Source organism: Octopus bimaculoides, chromosome 15, assembly GCF_001194135.2.
Source record: "Octopus bimaculoides isolate UCB-OBI-ISO-001 chromosome 15, ASM119413v2, whole genome shotgun sequence".
In the NCBI taxonomy this organism is placed as follows: domain Eukaryota; kingdom Metazoa; phylum Mollusca; class Cephalopoda; order Octopoda; family Octopodidae; genus Octopus; species Octopus bimaculoides.
In genome coordinates, this window is record NC_068995.1 from 40,699,136 (window position 1) to 40,710,999 (window position 11,864).

Genomic DNA, 11,864 nt, shown 5'->3' on the forward strand with positions numbered 1-11,864 from the left:
AGTTGTTGGCCTCCTTTGAATGCTGAAGCCAACTCTTGGCGAAATTTCAGAGTCACTATCAGTAAAATTATTACATTACACACACACACACACACACACACACACACACACACACACACACACACACACAAACACACACACACTCTCTCTGAAGTGGAGCTGGTCATAAATATATAACTTTGATTGATGTCTAATAATAATTAGATTTAATGAATTAATTAAATTTTCAATATTAAGTCATATCAGAGAGTACAAACACCAGTTGATAGAAAAGAAGGAAACACATCCATTAATGTGATTTGAACCATGCATCTGCCTGTTACTAAGTGACTACATGACTTATTACATCCCAAAATGTCTGCCATTCCATTATTTCCCAAATCCAATAATTAAATGTATTTTAAATGTGTTATTTTTATGCCTACAAGACAATTAGTCAGTTACTATGGGGAACTAGACATGGTGAATTTCATGTAATGTTGCTGAGAATATGATAATTTCACTAATGCTGGTGCTATAATAAAATCTCGTAAAATAGTTAGTGACGCAAAAGATATCTAGCTAAAGAAACCATACCAATATATATAAAATATATATAAATATATATATATAAGAAACAGCAATTCCAATAAGAACTGTTTTGGACAGTGACAGCTGGTGGAAAGTGGAACAATGATTCTATCTATCTATCTATGGAGGCGCAATGGCCCAGTGGTTAGGGCAGCGGACTCGCGGTCGTAGAATCGCAGTTTCGATTCCCAGACCGGGCGTTGTGAGTGTTTATTGAGCGAAAACACCTAAAGCTCCACGAGGCTCCAGCAGGGGATGGTGGCGAACCCTGCTGTACTCTTTCACCACAACTTTCTCTCACTCTTTCTTCGTGTTTCTGTTGTACCTGTAATACAAAGGGTCAGCCTTGTCACACTGTGTCACGCTAAATAACCCTGAGAACTACGTTAAAGGTATACGTGTCTGTGGAGTGCTCAGCCATTTGCACGTTAATTTCACGAGCAGGCTGTTTCGTTGGTCGGATCAACTAGAACCCTCGACGTCGTAAGTGACAGAGTGCCAACAACATCTATCTATCTATCTATCTGTCTAACTATCTATCTATTTATCTCTATCATCATCATCATTTAGTGTCAGCTTTCCAAGCTGGAATGGGTGAAATGGTTTGGCTGGAACTGGTAAACCAGAGAGTTGCACCAAGTTACAGTCTGATTTAGTATGGTTTTTAGGGCTGGATGCCTTTCTTAATGCCAACCACTCCAAGAGTGTAATGGAGTGCTTTTTACATGCAACCAATACAGGTGCTTTTATGTGTCACTGGCACAGGTGCCAGTTATGTGACATCTATATCTATCTATCCCTCTGTCTATCTATATCTAACTATATATATCTGTCTACCTACCTCTATCTATCTATCTAGCTGGACACACATACATATATACGTACATACACAGACCTACATACAAATACACACACACATACATATACACATATAAACACATAGTCTCACATTCACACACACACATATACATGCATCAAACAACCAAGGAAGACAGACCATCGGCCTCCACAGATATCTTCAAAAGCTCCAACAATATTCTATGAAAACAAACCAAAACATCCTATATTATCTTTTTAAAGTTTTTTTCTTTTGTTTTTTTTTGCGTTTCAATATTTATTTTTATTTCTGTTCCGTTCTACATTGGATGATGTTAAAACACAACTCAACAATTACCTTCTGTGATTGAAACCTGCTCCCTTCCGTCCCCTTTTCACCACTATCATCACCACTGGAGTTTTGTTTTCTTTCACCTTACCCCAGCCTCTTCCCTCTGTTCTTTCAAATTATGGCACCACCACCTACCCAGCCATTCACCCATTCCCTACTCTGCATCCTCCTCCTCACTTCCACAGTGGCCACAGTAATTTTTCTTGAATTTTGGGGATTTCTTCACACTCCTTTCTCAACATAAACAGATACACAGACACACATATATAAACACTCACACAAATATAAATATATATATATATATATATATATAAACACACATACTCGTACACACAAGCATTATATATATCTTCCCACCCATGCTCGCATGGAACACGGATGTTAAATGATGATGATGATGATGATGGTGACAATGATATTATATATATATATATATATATATATATATATATATATACATACACACACATATATATATATACATGCATGCACACAATGACTACTTTCTTAATCATTATAAGCCTTATGCAATTTTAATTGATACAAGTTTTGAATTGTACAAAGACTTTATAGCACCTTTATAGCGTGCATGTGTGTGTGTGTGTGTGTATGTGTGTGTGTGTGTTTATGGTGAGAAAGGAGTAAAAAATTCCTAAATTTCAAGATTCTAATTTCCTATATATCATGATAAATTACTGTAGCTACTGTGTGCTTTGCTTCTGTCTAACCGTCCAAGCCATGTCAGTATAACAAAAAAAAAATGTTAAATGATGATGAGAAAGAGGAGAATGTCTAGAAACACACCCACACACACACGCACAAAGCAGTGACATTGGATAACTTTTGACATTTGTTTGCCTCCCCTCTAACACAGCCCCTATCAATACCCCACACTTAGATCTCTCACCAACTACTTTATGATAAAAATCAATCCAATTTGCAAAGACATTTTAACTTTAGAACTCAGCCGAGTCATTTGTAGCCAGGAAATTGATAAACAATGACAATGATGACAATGGTAATGGTGATGATAGCAATGCTGATGGTTAGGAATCTCCAGTTCTGCCGTTTCACTGAAGACTATTCAACCTATTTTATGTTGGGGTCTTGAGAAAATGCACCCAATACACTCTGCAAACTGGTTGGCATTAGGAAGAGGATCCAGCTATAGAAATGAAGCCAGATAACACATACAAATAAGTTGCCATGGGTGTTCCAGCTCACAATAGGAGGTAACTCAAACTATGATGACTCATCCAACCCATGCCAGCATGGAAAGCAGACATAAAATGATGCTGACGACGGTGGTAGAGACGGTCATACCAATAAGGATGATGATGAGTGGTGGTTGTAGTGGGACAATGATGATGGTGATTGATAATGTTGAAGATGGTTTGTAGTGGACTTATCCGACCATAGTGTTGTCTATTACCATAAATGTGCTTCACACAACACTAAAGTGTACATTTTTTACATCCCCACATTATAATAAATGCAAGGATTCATAATGACAACAACAATTCAGAGTCCATAGCAACAATGTTGTCTGTTCATGTAAGTGTACTTGCAACAACACTTACTTGTGATAACACTTATTTGTAACAACACTTACATTTACACTAATATTGGTTATTTTATCAAGATTTAGAATCTATGGCTTCAGTGATACCTGTCAATCGCAGTGTAGTTCTAATAATACTTAGCTATACACTGACATCAACTTCCTAAAACTCCTTGTAATCCCAGGTTTAGAAAATAATACTGATTTCAATTTTTGGCACAAGGCCAGCAACTTCCGGGGAGTGGGATAAGTCGATTACATCGACCCCAGTGTTCAACTGGTACTTGTTTTATTGATACCAAAAAGATAAAAAGCAAAGCTGACCACGCCAGAATTTGAACTCTGAATGTTAAAATGAACAAAATGCCACCAAGCATTTTGCTCAGAGTGCTAACGATTCTGCCAGCTCACCGCCTTAATAATAATGATGATGTTGATGATGATGATGATGATGATGATGATGATGATGATGATGATGATGATAATTCTTTCTACTATAGACACAAAGCTTGAAATTTTGTGGGAGGGAGCTTGTTAATTAATATGTAAAAGACAGGATGGTCACAACTGGAACGCCTTTGATTATTGGCTTGCAGGGGTCACTAAGAAACAACTAAGAAACTTATTTCGTGTTCATTCATCAATTAGAAATAGCAGCCAGATCTCCTTTAAATCTCTCATCTGATGATTTTAATGAAGGAAAGGATACACAAAACAATGTAGTAATAGAGATAAGACAGATAGCCTTAAAGAGAGATTGTCATGGTTGGTATGCCTTTAATGAGGTCCTGCTTCATCAGGGTTTTGAGAACGTCCAATACCAGTTTGATAAATATCACACTTTAGTCCTTCATTTTCATCACCACCAACCCCACCACCACCACGGACCATCACCACCACCTTCGCTTTTAAAAGAAGGGTGTTAGGCATAAATGAAAATGAATCCCTGGGGCTACCCTCCTCCTTCTCTTCTCCCCCACCTCACTGTTTCTCTAACCCCTTCTGCTCTGATAACCATTTTACCCAGGGCTTTAAGGCAAAGTGATCCTTTACCCAATTATACCGCCTTTTTTTTTAAAGGGTGTATTTATGTGTATGTATATGGAGGTGGATTTCTATTCTTGTGTATGTGTGTGTGCGTGTGTGAATGGATGTATGTATATATGTCTATATGTACACATGTGCATATATGTAGGTGTGTATATATGTAAATGCTACTTTTAGTTATGCATGTGTATGTATGTGTGTATTTACACATTTATGTGTGTGAGTATGTATTTAAATGTGAATATGTAGATGTGGGTGATGAATTTGTTGTCTTTTATTGTTTTTATTCATTTCCTTTTTATTCTGTTTTTTATTGACCTCAGAGGTCAAACACAATTCCTAATTCCTATTTCTAACAAGTTTAGTTTCCTTGTATTATAATTTTGTTTTGTTTTTGTTTTGTTTTTTTTACTTTTTATAACATGTTGCTCTTTTTACTTTCGTATTTTATTTCATTTTTCACTTTTATATTGGCTTTTTTTGTTTATTTCCCCACCCCCTTTTGTTTTTCTTTAATCTTCTTTTGTTTCTTATATTTATTTCAGACTGTGTGTCTGGCTGGCATAACAGAGAGAAAGTACAAAATAACAGCCTTGTTCCTCTACCAACCACACACACACACACACACACACACACACAGACAGGCAGACACAACCATAAGCACAAACACACACACAGAACCATACACATACACGTATACATCAAAACCAAATAAGCTGGTGAGAAAGGGGCAGGAGGAAGAGAGAGAGGAAAAGGGGGAGAGGGGCAGTCAAAGGGGTATTTAATCAATAATTATATCTGCCCTTATTGATATTGCTATAACGCTCAGTCAACTTTGAGCATTTGCTGTAATCTTAGAACAAAGGGATTTTTTTTATTGTAGCACTTCAATGACATCCAGGGGTCAGTTTAATCAGGCTTATACAGTTAGGAAGGGGGTTATTATCAAAAATAAAAATAAAAAAATTTAAAAAGCAAAAATGCATATTACTAAGCAAAAACAAATAGAAAAAAAAACAGGGTCAAAGTCAAGCATTTTATTATTATTTTTGTTATTTTTATTCAGGGATTTTTCTTCCTCTTTTTTTTTTTCTTCCCTGCTCCCCGTTTTTTATTTTATTTTTTTAAACTAATACACTGAAGGAGTTTTAACCTTCAACTCCAAAAAGAACACCCCTGCCACTATCTCTCTTTACTCATCCTCTGTAGCGTTGATAATAATAATAATAATAATAATAATAATAATAATAATAATAATAATAATAATAATAAATGAATGAATAAATAAATAAATAATCACACTGAAGTCATCCATATTCAGTAGTGAACCCACAGTTGTACATATTCCGACTGACAGCAGACAGAAGCCCCTGCACTGAGAGGGAAGAAAGGTAAATGTCAAATCTATTTTTGAGTGTGGTTATTTAAGTTTAGGAAAGAGGGTCCAGGAAGGAGGGTCCAGGAAGGACAAACAAAAAGAAAAGAAAACAGAAAAAAAGTGCAGTGATAGGGCTTAAGAAGACCTTTTTACCAATCAAGTGTTTCTAGGTTCAAACCAACAGCACAACACAGCTACCTCTACTTTAGTTTCAGATATTGACCAATGTCACACAAATGGAAACTGTGTGGAAGTGCAACATATTGATTGTAGTGAGTAGCATAATTGCCTGGCAAAACAACAGATGTGGGTTTCAAATCCTACTGTGGAATCCAGTTTTTTGGGGGTTTTTTTTCGTTGTCTTAAGATGCATTTGTAAATGTGTGAATGCACACAAATGTGCGTAGTTAGATATATGCCATCATCATCATCATTTAATGTCCATCTTCTATGCTTGCAGGATCCAACCATCCAGAGGACTGTAGCAGGGTCCAGTGTATGCTTTGACCTGGTTTCTACAGCTGGATGCCCTAATGCTGAAAGATACACATACATGCATTCACACACACACATATGCATACACACATACATATTTACACAGAGATATGCACATGCACACATGCACACACAGAAACCTATCTTGGTATTGAGCTGTTCACTGTGTACTGTATTTGCAATCAAATTCTTTTGGTCATTGAAACCGTGGACAAAATATATCAATAAAATTACATACCTGACTAAACTAAGTAAGCATTGGAGTTGGTTTGGTCGACAATGAATGCATCAAGGTGTTGCTCCAGTATGATTACAGACAACAACTGAAATCAGAAAAAAAAATATTGTTTTTAATTAACTGAAGAAATAGAGAAAAATTCAAGACAAGAATTTATTGCTGAGATAAAACCAATTCCTAAAATAGAGACAAATAACCTTAAATACCACCCTTTTTAACTCTTTTACTTGTTTCAGTCATTTGACTGTGGCTATGCTGGAGCACCGCCTTTAGTCGAGCAAATCGACACCAGCATCGGTTGTCAAGCGATGTTGGGGGGACAATCACAGACACACAAACACACACACACACACACACACACACACACACACATATATATATACGACGTGCTTCTTTCAGTTTCCGTCTACCAAATCCACTCACAAGGCTTTGGTCGGCCCGAGGCTATAGTAGAAGACACTTGCCCAAGGTGCCACGCAGTGGGACTGAACCCAGAACCATGTGGTTGGTAAGCAAGCTACTTACCACACAGCCACTCCTGCGCCTATTGACCTCAGCAGTATTTGAGCTCAGAATGTAAATAATACACTTGTGTGTGTGTGTGTACAGCAGGAACTGTACAGACAAGATGATAATGATGGTGATGATGGTGATGACAATGATGGAATTGATGGGAGAGGAGGATGATAATGGTGCCAGGGTGAAGGAGGCAGAGGTGTTAGTTAGTAGCAGTGTTAATGATAAAGATGATGATAGTGATAGCTGTCATGGTAGTGAGTGTAGTGATGATGATGATGGTGGTGGTGGTGGTGGCGCTGGTGGTTATATTAAATGATGGTGATGACGTGTCAGTGAACCATGCTAACATGGGTGGGCTGTCTCCACCCCCACAATATTATTACAGCTGTAGACTCCAACCCAATTACCAGCCACCCAGCCATGAAGCCAGATTAACCCCTGTTACTGTTGTTGTTGTTGTTTCAGTGAGGTCAACCCCAGGCTAATAATAAACCCCTTCCTAGGAGATGCAGCCAGACATACAGTTCACTTCCTGTACTGTGACTTGAACTCAAGACCTCTACATTGATGTTGTGTTTGCTTAGCTCCAGGTTAGCCTTAATGAAGCAGATCTATAGCCAAAGACATTCCAGATGGGAATTTTGCAGTCTTTTTTTTTTCTTAGGCATAGTGTATCAAAGACTACATTATCCAATGTGTCTTTCCTTTCTAAAAAGTGATGAGCTGTGATATAAGAGTTGCTATTCTTTTTAGGTCAAGTAGAGTACGTTCACAAGTGGATGCCATGCAGGGACAGGCATCTTCATTATCTTATTCTTACACAGATGCGAAACATCAGAATTAGAGAGAAAAAAAGGGAAAGAAAATTGTGTGGTGTTCATGCATTTTTATATAAATATGAAAAATATAAATTAGAAATATCATTCACGCTAGGAAATGAAACCAGATCCTGGAGTTTACTCGATAGATGATAGATTTTTGTTATATACATGCCAGAAATGTTTTATTTTGTTGATTCTAGGTGCAGGAGTGGCTGTGTGGTAAGTAGCTTGCTTACCAACCACATGGTTCCGGGTTCAGTCCCACTGTGTGGCACTTTGGGCAAGTATCTTCTACTATAGCCTCGGGCCGACCAAAGCCTTGTGAGTGGATTTGGTAGATGAAAACTGAAAGAAGCCCGTCGTATATATATATATATATATATATATATATATATATATATATATATATATATACATATATATATATATGTGTGTATATGTTTGTGTGTCTGTGTTTGTCCCCCCCACAACATCGCTTGACAACCTTATGCTGGTGTGTTTATGCCCCCGTAACTTAGCGGTTCAGCAAAAGAGACCGATAGAATAAGTACTAGGCTTACAAAGAATAAGTCCTGGGGTCGATTTGCTCGACTAAAGGCAGTGCTCCAGCATGGCCGCAGTCAAATGACTGAAACAAGTAAAAGAGTAAAAGATTATGTAGTTAAATGAGAAGGAAATATTTGATTAAATCAATTCCAGGGGCACATTTTAGCAGCTAAGGAAGGACAAGTTCCCAAATAGAACTTAAAGAGGATAACACGTTGGCAGATTCAGTAGAGTCAAAACGAAATACTTTGTGGTATCAATTCTAGTCCTTAATGCTCTGAGTTCAGATTCCTCTAAGGTCAACCAACTTAGCCTTTCACATTTGTAAGTTGTTAAAATGACCTACCAACCTTGGTAGAATTGTTAAAGTGCTAGACAAAATGGTTTGTTTGGCATGGTAGTCCTTTCTCAGAGAAGTGAGACACTTGTCTGTATGAAACTGATAAAAAAAAAGCACTCGAAGGAACATAACAGTAAGCCATCTTTGGATTTTTCTAATAAAAATTCCATGTCAATCAGTGAGAGTTGATCAAGAATCATCACCAGGAGTCTTTGTGAACTAAATGGGACAATGAAAATCTTTGCTTTAATCCTTTTATGATTCTTTTCTCCAAACAAAATCATTGCTTCAGGCCTGATTTCTTACTGGCGGCTGTTTACTGCCTTCTTTGGGAAGGACTCCCAATAAAAAGACAAAAAAGGACTTCAAGAGAAGAGAAGAATTTAAACACAACTTCGTTATTTATAGTTCAATATATGATGATAACGATCACTGAATAATTCTATGGTGAACTTCCCCAGTTGACAAACAAAAATAGTAAGAAGATGACTGCAAATTGCTGGACACTGTCTTCTGAGTCAAACAATTGCCCATCAGCCAATTTATTGTTTGGAAACCGACTGACTTGTGGGAAAACTGTAGGAAACCTTCCAAAACCATAGCAAAGTCCAGGACGAAAGAAAGACAGCCAAGCTGCAACTATTGATGAAGCTAGGGCATCGGTGTGGGAATGGGTGATGTGAGATATGATGAAGGGGGAACAAGCTGTCAAAATCTGATGTTGATGATGATGAGGCACCACTCCACCCACCCCCTGATGGGATGTTCAATAATCAGATATTTCATCAATGGAAATAATATTTTAAACATGAATTACTAACACGCACAAATACATTATCTACATACATACATACATACATACACATACGTACATACATGTATATGTACACACACACAATCTGTGTGTGTTTCAATCTACAGAAATTGTTAAACTGACAAAAGTTATCAACATTTCCCCCATCCCACCCCCATTCATATTCCCCATCCACATTTCATAAATGTCTACACTGCATTAATTAATTCACATTTTTCTATGACACCAGGAATCTCAACTCCAGACATGTCTTCTAGTTTAGAATTTTGTGATGATTGCCTTTCAGCTAAATGAAATATATGATATATTAGAAATCAATAATTTCAAGAAGCAGAAGACTTGGTTGGTAGCAGGGAGGTGTGTTTAGGTCAGTGCTTAGCTCAAGATTAACTTAAAATTGAGCCACAAATGACATAGGATGAGAGAAAAATCTTACTGGGGGGAAAAAAAACTTCAGTCTATTACAAGTAGATATCCAAAAAAAGTTTTCTGATTGGTAAATTGAGACAAATACAAGACAATGAAAGGATGTGCTTATGATACTGGTGATGAGGTGCTAGATATACCAGCTAAATTACCTGAAAACACAGGCTAACATCTTAGAAAAAGGAAGGAAACCTTGAATAATATATTCATAGAATAAAAAAAATAATAAGACTGTCACAATGAGGTAAATAGGAATAATTGTTTGAGCCCAAAATAATGAAATGCCTCCAGTTGGATATGAACCTGACTACAATGACTTGGTCATCTTTCTTCATCAGTGAGACATGAGAAACTATGGAACACCACATAAATAATCAAATGGTCTTGGTTCTATCTTCACTGTTACTGCCATCATCATCATCATCATCATCATCATCACTGTTATTAACACTTATTCTCATTAGTGTCTCATTAAAAACAAAATCAAAGATGCCAAGACCTTGCCCTTTTCTCTAATCATCCAAATCGTCTTTTTAAGTTTATTCACCAGAACAATAACCAATCCTGCGAGGGATTGTGGTTTGGTGGTTAGGACATTCAACCCACGGTTGTAAGGTTGTGAATTTGATTCTCAGCAGAATGTGGTGCCCTTGAGCAAGACACTTAATTTCCCATTGCTACAGTTCACTCAGCTGGCAGAGATGAGTAGTAGCTGTTTTTCAAAGGGCCAGCTTCGTCACATTCTGTGTCATGCTGAATCTCCCTGATAACTAATTAAGGATACATATGTCTGCAGAGTGCTCAACCACTTACATGTAAATTTCATGAGCAGGCTGTTCCGTTGATCGAATCAGCTGGAACCCTCATTGTCATAAAAGACAGAGTGCCAGTTAACCAATCTTCCCCACCACACACATACTCATGCCCTCACAGTGCCACCACCAACACCACCAGTCTGCAAAGCCTCAAGCTGGAGGCAGATTGTCTTAACTGTACCACTTTGAAAAAGAGGACCTGAACAGGGAGCAGTGATCCCTACATATAGGGTGGGAGACTTAATTAATCTCTCAGTTCAACACCACCACCACCGTCTTTGGTTTTCCTTAACAAGAACCACACTTTGATATTCTTCAGTTCTAGCTTGAATGAATACAACAAACACATCATACCCTGGTATTCTGCTGCTCCCTACTACAGCAATCCATGAGAACTGGTCTCTTCTTTTCCTACAAATTTCCTTTCATGCCAGTATCAAGTGGACCTATCAAAAATCTCAAGTACTCCTCCTAACTGGCACTCCATTGTTATGACAACCAGGGTTCCTAGTTGATCCAATCAACAGAACAGCTTGCTCACGAAATTAACATGCTAGTGGTTGAGCAGTCCATAGACACATGTATCCTTAACATAGTTCTCAGGGAGATTCTTTGTGACACAGAATGTAACAAGGCTGGCCCTTCGAAATACAAGTGTTAGTAATTTTTGCCAGCAGAGTGAACTGGAGCAACATGAAATAAAGTGTCTTGCTCAAGAACAGAACATGCTGCCAGGAATCGAACTGTTGCAAACTGTTGGTATTTATAGTAGACAAATAGTTGTAGCACAACTCCCCTTAGAAATCTCTCTGAGTTTATATAACCTTCCTCCAAATCCTTCTTCCAAATCCTTCTTCCCAACACAACAGAAATCACATCTCTGTTCCATTTTTTCCTCAATTAAATTTTAAGATAAACAGAAATAGCTCCAGCCATACAAGTTTCATGGGTGAGATAGCAACAGGGGAAAGAGGCAGGGTTTACAGGAACAGCCCCCCCCCCCCCGTGTCTTCCTTGGGTTAAGTAATATTTCTCACCCCATCTCACCCACAACCACCGACCGACTGAGGTTTCTTCAAGTACCGCTGACAAGGCCTACTTAGGAACAACTACAACAACTACAACA

At 37.8% G+C, this 11,864-nt stretch overlaps 1 protein-coding gene across 1 annotated transcript in view; it reads right to left on the reverse strand.

Annotated features, from left to right (window-relative positions):
• The window catches only part of LOC106873815 (four-jointed box protein 1), a 107,392-nt gene that overhangs the window by 36,598 nt on the left and 58,930 nt on the right, over positions 1–11,864 (reverse strand). The window contains exon 2 of the mRNA XM_052973292.1: positions 6,458–6,542. The gene's annotated coding sequence lies outside the window, so the exon portion shown is untranslated. The remainder of the gene's footprint in view (positions 1–6,457; positions 6,543–11,864) is intronic.